We start from the raw sequence: 10,763 nt of genomic DNA, 5'->3' as shown, positions 1-10,763 counted from the left end.
CCTTTAAAACGAATATTAAACTTTCCATAATTAGTTCGAGGTAAAGGGAGGCAGTACGATGATTTAGAAGCCAGTCTTGTATTATATTTGTGCCTTGAAGCAACCGTAGTAAAAAAAGAATCAAAAGGAGTTGGAAGTAGATTCAAATGAAATTTGTACATAAATATTGTGTTTAAGTAATAGATTAGATCAGGAGATTTCAAGATATTTAGTTTTCTAAAGATAGGAGAAGTATGTTCAATGTAAGATGAGAAAGTTATGATTCTAACAGCTTTCTTCTGTAAAATAAAAAGAGGCTTGATTGTTGATTCATATGTGTTGCCCCAAATAATAGCACCATAAGTAAGAAATGGATAAATTAGAGAATAATATAGCTGAGTGAGAATTGTTGGTGATACATAGTAACGCAGCTTTGCTATTATTCCGACCCCTCTGGAGATTTTCTTACTTAACTGGTTAATGTGCTCCTTCCAGTTAAGAAAGGAGTCAATAACTACACCAAGATATTTGATATTATTTTTTTGTTTAATGGTATTATTATTGATTGATAAAGAAATAGAACTAGCCAGCCTCTTTTGTGCTGGTCGAAAAATGACAAAATTAGTTTTACTGATGTTCAAAGCCAATTTATTTGCACAAAGCCAACGATTTATATTATACAGATCTGTGTTTACTTTGGTCTCTAAGGATGTCAATGAAGAATCGGCACAAAATAAATTGGCATCATCAGCAAATAAATGAAAGTCAAATAAGTTGGAGCAGTTATTAAAATCATTAATGTACAGAAGAAAGAGAAGGGGACCAAGTACTGAACCTTGAGGCACTCCACATGTTATTGGTAGTGGTGCAGATGACACATTACCAATAGAAACAAACTGTTGCCTGTTTGATAAGTAGGAAACAAACCATTCATAAGCTATGCCACGGATGCCGTATGAATAAAGTTTTGCTAATAATATTTTATGATCAACAGTATCAAAAGCTTTGCTAAAATCAAGAAATATGCCACAAGAGTATTGACCACCCTCAATTGATCTTTGGATTTTATCGGTAATAATTCACCTCAAGAAGTCACGAATAGGAGGAGCCGCTATTGCAGCAGACTTGAAACTGAAGAGGAAACTCCATTTGCGCTAATACAATCGATAATTCCCTTCTAGCATAAAGTTCATGTAGGGAATACAATACTTTGAGACTTGCAAGATTTCGAAAATGTGTGAAAAAAAATAAGGTCAAAAAGTCACTTCATTTATAAGAGGCGAAAAACAAAAGTTGTTACTATTTACTAGTATCATGATTCAAACACACCGTCTTCCGCTTCAACATGCTGCTTCTTCGTAGTCTCTCCACATTCATTATCTTCTTAGGGGCAAACGAAATCTGTAAGTGAGATATAAAAAAGCTGCTCTCTTGATTTTTGTGTATATCTCGGTAATTGAGAAGGAATTTAAGAAAAAGCCGTACACTTCATAAACTATCCTTCTAACGAGGGAATGCATTTTTGTGATGATCCAAGCAACCAAGCCGAGGAAGCTGAGCTTCTCGGAGAAAGTAAAGAGGGAGATGTTACTGTAACTCTTTGGTTTTGTGTTTCTAGACTACTACTATGATTTCTTTTTCTATCGAGTTGGCGAAACAACAACACGTGATACTAAAGAGAGTCTCTTATCTTATGCTCTCTTTGCGTTCTTTTTTTTTTTTTTTTAAGGTGGGGGGGGGGGATGTGATTGCTATCAGCTAGCAATTCAAGAAAAAAAAGCTCTTTTCGGCCGCTTACAGGTATAGTTTTTTTTTTTTTATAATATGAGATGGGACGAGGAGCGTTCAAGGACCGTCAAATGGCATTATTCTCCAAATTATTCAGTTTTTTTTCATGGGCTCATAAATGGGCGCAATAAACTTCCCCACATTCTTGTATGTGGTGTCACGGCGTTATGAGCCCCTGTTTTTTTTTTTTTTTACCCCTGGCTACATGCCTACCAGGGCAATGATATCCAGAGCAGTCTCCCGGGGCTTGTTATAGAAATAGCTATGTAGCCTTCGTCTTTAAGACAGAAAATTCAAATTCAGGTTTGCTTATGAGTGGGTTGCCTGTGTATTTTCACTTGAGCGCGGATTTTTACGTATTTTCGCGCGAACTAATTCCAGCCAATCACAGCTCAATATCAGCTGTGACGTAACAATTGCTGCTTGACACCGGCTGACACTTCTTAGTGCGACTTCCGCGCTGTCATGCTGTTTACAAGAATTCCCGGTTAATTTTATTGGAAAACATACGAAAGTGCCATTCAAATATGAAGAGATTTGACAGGAAGATGGTATATACAGAGAGGAAATGTCTTGTAAAGATTGAACACGTTTGGAAGGTTTTCAAGCAACGAATTTTAATCGAACTTGTTGGAGTACAGATATGAAACTGGATAACACATTATCACAGGAATTTGAGCGAGAAGTCGTCTGAGGTTAGTTAAAACACCTATTCTATGTTTATAAAAAAGTCTAATGGGAGTGTAATTATAGAGTGTATTGTTTCTGCCTTTCCTAATTTCGGTAAAGCTCGTTGTCTACTTCTTTATCTAAGTACGTTGGCGACCTTTGACACTTAATTTCCGCGCACAACTGCCATCATACTAAATTCCTTGTTAGTTTAACACAATCCTCCGCAGTAGTATACTTTAAAATCCAATATAATTCCAACAATTTAATGTGTGGTAACACATTGTTTGGTCGCTTACGAGAACTTGAAAAAAAAAAAAAATAAAATAAAAGACCAGTTGATCATAATTCGCGTTGACTTCGCCGGCGACCGATAGAAGAGTCGTATTAGCGCCTCACTTCAACGATGAGAAGACGGTCCTGGGAGGACTTTCATTTCTTGCTTATTGTTACTTTTTATCTAGAGATAAAACAAAGTTTGAAATAGCACCTCCCCCTCCTAAGCGCCTCCTGGGTACTTACGAGCGATCATTTTTTTTGTGAAAAAAAAAATAAAATAATAATTCCTTTATTTATTTTTATTAAGTTGCTTGGGTCACGTTACAAAATCAGAAAAAAATAACAATAACATGATGAGGGGAATTGAGGTCCCCTCAAATCTAAAATCAAAGTAAGGGAATATTTGGCATGTACAATCCAGAATGCAAACCTGTATACACCATATTTTTTTCATGGTGTCCCCTATATGCTCATGTTCCATATTTAAAATCATTAACAAACCATTCTAATGCTACAAAAAGCTCATGCTTTGTCATCAATATCCTCGCACAAATTTAATTTGATGTCTTCCTCTCTTTTTCTTTTCTTTCTCGTGCTGCATTTTTCTTGCATGGAGCAGAACAAAGAGTCTTTTTGCTTCTTCTGCATCATATATAGCAGGACCCGGGATTTTTCTTGGGGGGGGGGGGGGGGGGGTGTGAAATCTGAAAAATGGACCCAGGTTTCAGATTTGGCTACATACCAGAATGATCTAGCTTATGCTTTAAAGTTTTGTCCACAAATAGCACATCCAGCATGAACCAAAAGTGGGCCTTCGGCCATTGGCGGGGTGCGTTTGCACCCCCTGCACCCCTCCCCCCCCTGGGTATGGGCCTGTATCAACCTTTATCAGGTAAACAACCTGGATTTAGTCACACCTTTGAGAAATTGAGTGCCTTCACTTTTTTTAATTAATGTTTTCAGCGAATTCTTTTCCCTCCACTTTCTCACCAGCTTGCAGCTAGTCTCTTGCTCACGTTCCTTTGACATTGTTATTACCGTTCCTTTCTTTGCTCCTTCTTTCTTCAGGTTTTCTGCAGGGCCCGAAATGTTGTGGGAAGCATAAGGGGGCAAAGGGGGGGGGGGGGGGGGTGGAACATTTTTTTTTCCACCTGAAGGGGGGGGGCAATTAATTATTTTTTCCCCTTACTTTTATCAAAATCCTCATCCCCACCCCCCCTCAGAACAATAAATGAACTTTCCCTAAAAGTAAAAGTGGTCATGTCACTATGTGTCACAACAAATTTTACATATCCAAAAACTATTTATGCTGACTGCAGGACTAAGGGCAATGACACAAAATAATACTAAATAAATTCCCAATTCCAAGTAAGAATATACTCACACTTGACCATTGACCAGCCAGAAATGAAAGAGAATATAAGCCATTAAGCAGCAAGCAATGGAATAAAATGGGAAACATTAAGTAGCCAATAATATATAAAATGCGAGCCATTGAGCAGCCAGCAATGAAATAAAATGGGAGCCATTGAGCAGCCAGCAATCGAATAGAATGGGAGTCATTTAGCAGGCAGCAATGAAATAAAATGGGAGCCATTGGGCAGCCAGCAATCGAATAAAATAGGAACCATTGAGCAGCCAGCAATGGAATAAAATGGAAGCCATTGAGCAGCCAGCAATGAAATAAAATGTGAGCCATTGAGCAGCCAGAAATTGAATAAAATGGGAGCCATTGAGCAGCCAGCAATGAAATAAAATGTGAGCCATTGAGCAGCCAGAAATTGAATAAAATGTGAGCCATTGAGCAGTCAGCAATGAAAAAGAATGGAAGCCATTGAGCAGTCAGCAATGAAATCGAATGGGAGCTATTAAGCAGCAAGCTTTAGAATAAAATGGGAGTCAATGAGCAGTCAGCAATAAAATAAAATGGGAGCCATCGACCAGTCAGCAATTGAATAAAATGGGAGCCATTGGGTAGCCAGCAATGAAATAGAATGGGAGTCATTTAGCAGCCAGCAATGAAATAAAATGGGAGCCATCGACCAGTCAGCAATTGAATAAAATGGGAGCCATTGAGCAGTCAGCAATGGAATAAAATGGGAGCCATTGAGCAGGCAGCAATTGAAAAAATGGGAGCCATTGAGCAGCCAGCAATAGAATACAATGGGAGCCATTGAGCAGCCAGCAATGTAATAAAATGGGAGCCATTAAGCAGCCAGGAATGTAATAAAATGGGAGCCATTGAACAGCCAGCAATGGAATAAAATGGGAGCCATTGAACAGCCAGCAATGGAATAAAATGGGAGCCATTGAGCAGCCAGCAATGGAATAAAATGCGAGCCATTAAGCAGCCAGGAATGTAATAAAATGGGAGCCATTGAACAGCCAGCAATGGAATAAAATGGGAGCCATTGAACAGCCAGCAATGTAATAAAATGGGAGCCATTGAGCAGCCAGCAATGGAATAAAATGGGAGCCATCGAGGAGCCAGCAATGGAATAAAATGGGGCCATTGAGCAGCCAGGAATGTAATAAAATGGGAGCCATTAAGCAGCCAGCAATGGAATAAAATGGGAGTCATTTAGCAGCCAGCAATGGAATAGAATGGGAGTCATTTAGCAGCCAGCAATGGAATAAAATGGGAGCCATTGAGCAGCCAGCAATGAAATAAAATGGGAGCCATTGAGTAGCCATCAATGAAATAAAATGGGAGCCATTAAGCAGCCAGGAATGTAATAAAATGGGAGCCATTGAGCAGCCAGCAATGGAATAAAATGGGAGCCATCGAGGAGCCAGCAATGTAATAAAATGGGAGCCATTGAGCAGCCAGCAATGTAATAAAATGGGGCCATTGAGCAGCCAGCAATTGAAAAAATGGGAGCCATTGAGCAGCCAGCAATGGAATAAAATGGGAGCCATTGAGCAGTCAGCAATGTAATAAAATGGGAGCCATTGAGCAGCCAGCAATGAAATAAAATGGGAGCCATTGAGCAGTCATCAATGGAATAAAATGGGAGCCATTGAGCAGTCATCAATCGAATAAAATGGGAGCCATTGAGCAGCCAGCAATGTAATAAAATGGGAGCCATTGAGCAGCCAGCAATGTAATAAAATGGGAGCCATTGGACAGCCAGCAATGAAATAAAATGGGAGCCATTGAGCAGCCAGCAATGAAATAAAATGGGAGCCATTGAGCAGTCATCAATGGAATAAAATGGGAGCCATTGAGCAGTCATCAATCGAATAAAATGGGAGCCATTGAGCAGCCAGCAATGTAATAAAATGGGAGCCATTGGGCAGCCAGCAATGTAATAAAATGGGAGCCATTGGGCAGTCATCAATCGAATAAAATGGGAGCCATTGAGCAGCCAGCAATGTAATAAAATGGGAGCCATTGGGCAGCCAGCAATGGAATAAAATGCGAGCCATTGGGCAGCCAGCAATGGAATAAAATGGGAGCCATTGAGCAGCCAGCAATGTAATAAAATGGGAGCCATTAAGCAGCCAGCAATGTAATAAAATGGGAGCCATTAAGCAGCCAGCAATGTAATAAAATGGGAGCCATTGAGCAGCCAGCAATGTAATAAAATGGGAGCCATTGAGCAGCCAGCAATGGAATAAAATGGGAGCCATTGGGCAGCCAGCAATGGAATAAAATGGGAGCCATTGAGCAGCCAGGAATGTAATGAAATGGGAGCCATTGAGCAGCCAGGAATGTAATAAAATGGGAGCCATTGAACAGTCATCAATGTAATAAAATGGGAGCCATTGGGCAGCCAGCAATGTAATAAAATGGGAGCCATTGAGCAGTCAGCAATGTAATAAAATGGGAGCCATTGAGCAGCCAGCAATGTAATAAAATGGGAGCCATTAAGCAGCCAGCAATGTAATAAAATGGGAGCCATTGAGCAGCCAGCAATGTAATAAAATGGGAGCCATTAAGCAGCCAGGAATGTAATAAAATGGGAGCCATTGAACAGCCAGCAATGGAATAAAATGGGAGCCATTGAACAGCCATCAATGTAATAAAATGGGAGCCATTGAGCAGCCAGCAATGTAATAAAATGGGAGCCATTAAGCAGCCAGCAATGTAATAAAATGGGAGCCATTGAGCAGCCAGCAATGGAATAAAATGGGAGCCATTGAGCAGCCAGCAATAGAATAAAATGGGAGCCATTGAGCAGCCAGGAATGTAATAAAATGGGAGCCATTGAACAGCCAGGAATGTAATAAAATGGGAGCCATTGAACAGCCAGCAATGGAATAAAATGGGAGCCATTGAGCAGCCAGCAATGGAATAAAATGGGAGCCATTGAGCAGCCAGCAATGGAATAAAATGGGAGCCATTGAGCAGCCAGGAATGTAATAAAATGGGAGCCATTGAGCAGCCAGCAATGTAATAAAATGGGAGCCATTGAGCAGCCAGGAATGTAATAAAATGGGAGCCATTAAACAGCCAGCAATGTAATAAAATGGGAGCCATTGAGCAGCCAGCAATGGAATAAAATGGGAGCCATTGAGCAGCCAGGAATGTAATAAAATGGGAGCCATTGAACAGCCAGGAATGTAATAAAATGGGAGCCATTGAACAGCCAGCAATGGAATAAAATGGGAGCCATTGAGCAGCCAGCAATGGAATAAAATGGGAGCCATTGAGCAGCCAGCAATGGAATAAAATGGGAGCCATTGAGCAGCCAGGAATGTAATAAAATGGGAGCCATTGAGCAGTCAGCAATGTAATAAAATGGGAGCCATTGAGCAGCCAGCAATGGAATAAAATGGGAGCCATTGAGCAGCCAGCAATGTAATAAAATGGGAGCCATTGAGCAGCCAGCAATGTAATAAAATGGGAGCCATTAAGCAGCCAGGAATGTAATAAAATGGGAGCCATTGAACAGCCAGCAATGGAATAAAATGGGAGCCATTGAGCAGCCAGCAATGTAATAAAATGGGAGCCATTGAGCAGCCAGGAATGTAATAAAATGGGAGCCATTGAACAGCCAGCAATGTAATAAAATGGGAGCCATTGAGCAGCCAGGAATGTAATGAAATGGGAGCCATTGAGCAGCCAGGAATGTAATAAAATGGGAGCCATTAAGCAGCCAGCAATGTAATAAAATGGGAGCCATTGAGCAGCCAGCAATGTAATAAAATGGGAGCCATTAAGCAGCCAGCAATGTAATAAAATGGGAGCCATTGAGCAGCCAGCAATGTAATAAAATGGGAGCCATTGAGCAGCCAGGAATGTAATAAAATGGGAGCCATTGAGCAGCCAGGAATGTAATAAAATGGGAGCCATTGAGCAGCCAGGAATGTAATAAAATGGGAGCCATTGAACAGCGAGCAATGTAATAAAATGGGAGCCATTGAGCAGCCAGGAATGTAATAAAATGGGAGCCATTGAGCAGCCAGGAATGTAATAAAATGGGAGCCATTAAGCAGCCAGGAATGTAATAAAATGGGAGCCATTAAGCAGCCAGCAATGTAATAAAATGGGAGCCATTGAGCAGCCAGCAATGTAATAAAATGGGAGCCATTAAGCAGCCAGGAATGTAATAAAATGGGAGCCATTGAACAGCCAGCAATGGAATAAAATGGGAGCCATTGAACAGCCATCAATGTAATAAAATGGGAGCCATTAAGCAGCCAGCAATGTAATAAAATGGGAGCCATTGAGCAGCCAGCAATGTAATAAAATGGGAGCTATTGAACAGCCAGCAATGTAATAAAATGGGAGCCATTGAGCAGTCAGCAATGGAATAAAATGGGAGCCATTGAGCAGCCAGCAATGTAATAAAATGGGAGCCATTGAGCAGCCAGCAATGTAATAAAATGGGAGCCATTAAGCAGCCAGCAATGTAATAAAATGGGAGCCATTGAGCAGCCAGCAATGTAATAAAATGGGAGCCATTGAGCAGCCAGGAATGTAATAAAATGGGAGCCATTGAGCAGCCAGGAATGTAATAAAATGGGAGCCATTGAGCAGCCAGGAATGTAATAAAATGGGAGCCATTAAGCAGCCAGCAATGTAATAAAATGGGAGCCATTGAGCAGCCAGCAATGTAATAAAATGGGAGCCATTAAGCAGCCAGGAATGTAATAAAATGGGAGCCATTGAACAGCCAGCAATGGAATAAAATGGGAGCCATTGAACAGCCATCAATGTAATAAAATGGGAGCCATTAAGCAGCCAGCAATGTAATAAAATGGGAGCCATTGAGCAGCCAGCAATGTAATAAAATGGGAGCTATTGAACAGCCAGCAATGTAATAAAATGGGAGCCATTGAGCAGTCAGCAATGGAATAAAATGGGAGCCATTAAGCAGCCAGCAATGTAATAAAATGGGAGCCATTGAGCAGCCAGCAATGTAATAAAATGGGAGCCATTGAGCAGTCATCAATGGAATAAAATGGGAGCCATTGGGTAGCCAGCAATGAAATAAAATGGGAGCCATTGAGCAGCCAGCAATGTAATAAAATGGGAGCCATTGAGCAGCCAGCAATGTAATAAAATGGGAGCCATTGAGCAGCCAGGAATGAAATAAAATGGGAGCCATTGAGCAGCCAGCAATGGAATAAAATGGGAGCCATTGAGCAGCCAGCAATGTAATAAAATGGGAGCCATTGAGCAGCCAGGAATGAAATAAAATGGGAGCCATTGAGCAGCCAGCAATGGAATAAAATGGGAGCCATTGAGCAGCCAGGAATGTAATAAAATGGGAGCCATTGAACAGCCAGCAATGGAATAAAATGGGAGCCATTGAGCAGCCAGCAATGTAATAAAATGGGAGCCATTGAGCAGCCAACAATGGAATAAAATGGGAGCCATTGGGTAGCCAGCAATGTAATAAAATGGGAGCCATTGAGCAGCCAGCAATGGAATAAAATGGGAGCCATTGAGCAGCCAGCAATGTAATAAAATGGGAGCCATTGAGCAGTCATCAATCGAATAAAATGGGAGCCATTGAGTAGCCAGCAATGTAATAAAATGGGAGCCATTGGGTAGCCAGCAATGAAATAAAATGGGAGCCATTGAGCAGCCAGCAATGTAATAAAATGGGAGCCATTGAGCAGCCAGCAATGTAATAAAATGGGAGCCATTGAGCAGCCAGCAATGTAATAAAATGGGAGCTATTGAGCAGCCAGCAATGAAATAAAATGGGAGCCATTGGGCAGCCAGCAATGAAATAAAATGGGAGCCATTGAGCAGCCAGCAATGAAATAAAATGGGAGCCATGTAGCAGTCAGCAATGTAATAAAATGGGAGCCATTGAGCAGCCATCAATGTAATAAAATGGGAGCCATTGAGCAGCCAGCAATGAAATAAAATGGGAGCCATTGAGCAGCCAGAAATGTAATAAAATGGGAGACATTGAGCAGCCAGCAATGAAATAAAATGGGAGCCATTGGACAGCCAGCAATGAAATAAAATGGGAGCCATTGGGCAGCCAGGAATGTAATAAAATGGGAGCCATTGGGCAGCCAGCAATGGAATAAAATGGGAGCCATGTAGCAGCCAGCAATGAAATAAAATGGGAGCCATTGAGCAGCCAGCAATCGAATAAAATGTGAGCCATTGAGCAGCCAGCAATGAAATAAAATGGGAGCCATTGGGCAGCCAGCAATGTAATAAAATGGGAGCCATTGAGTAGCCATCAATGTAATAAAATAAGAGCCATTGGGCAGCCAGCAATGAAATAAAATGGGAGCCATGTAGCAGTCAGCAATGTAATAAAATGGGAGCCATTGAGCAGCCAGCAATGAAATAAAATGGGAGCCATGTAGCAGTCAGCAATGTAATAAAATGGGAGCCATTGAGTAGCCATCAATAAAATAAAATGGGAGCCATTGAGCAGTCGTAAATGTAATAAAATGGGAGCCATTGGGCAGCCAGAAATGTAATAAAATGGGAGTCATTGAGCAGCCAGCAATGAAATAAAATGGGAGCCATTGAGCAGCCAGCAATGGAATAAAATGGGAGCCATTGAGCAGCCAGCAATCGAATAAAATGGGAGCCATTGAGTAGCCATCAATAAAATAAAATGGGA

The 10,763-nt window shown here is 41.1% G+C and overlaps 1 long non-coding RNA gene across 1 annotated transcript in view; it reads left to right on the top strand.

Moving 5' to 3' along the window:
- Positions 1–1,060: 1,060 nt before the first annotated feature.
- The window catches only part of LOC125567998, a 28,114-nt gene continuing 18,411 nt past the window's right edge, over positions 1,061–10,763 (top strand). Inside the window, exon 1 of the long non-coding RNA XR_007311984.1 lies at positions 1,061–2,462. This is a non-coding gene — a long non-coding RNA (uncharacterized LOC125567998). The remainder of the gene's footprint in view (positions 2,463–10,763) is intronic.

This window comes from Nematostella vectensis, chromosome 6 (assembly GCF_932526225.1).
Source record: "Nematostella vectensis chromosome 6, jaNemVect1.1, whole genome shotgun sequence".
NCBI classification, from domain to species: domain Eukaryota; kingdom Metazoa; phylum Cnidaria; class Anthozoa; order Actiniaria; family Edwardsiidae; genus Nematostella; species Nematostella vectensis.
Note: the sequence above shows the minus strand (reverse complement) of the source record. Positions and strands in the feature narration are given on the sequence as shown.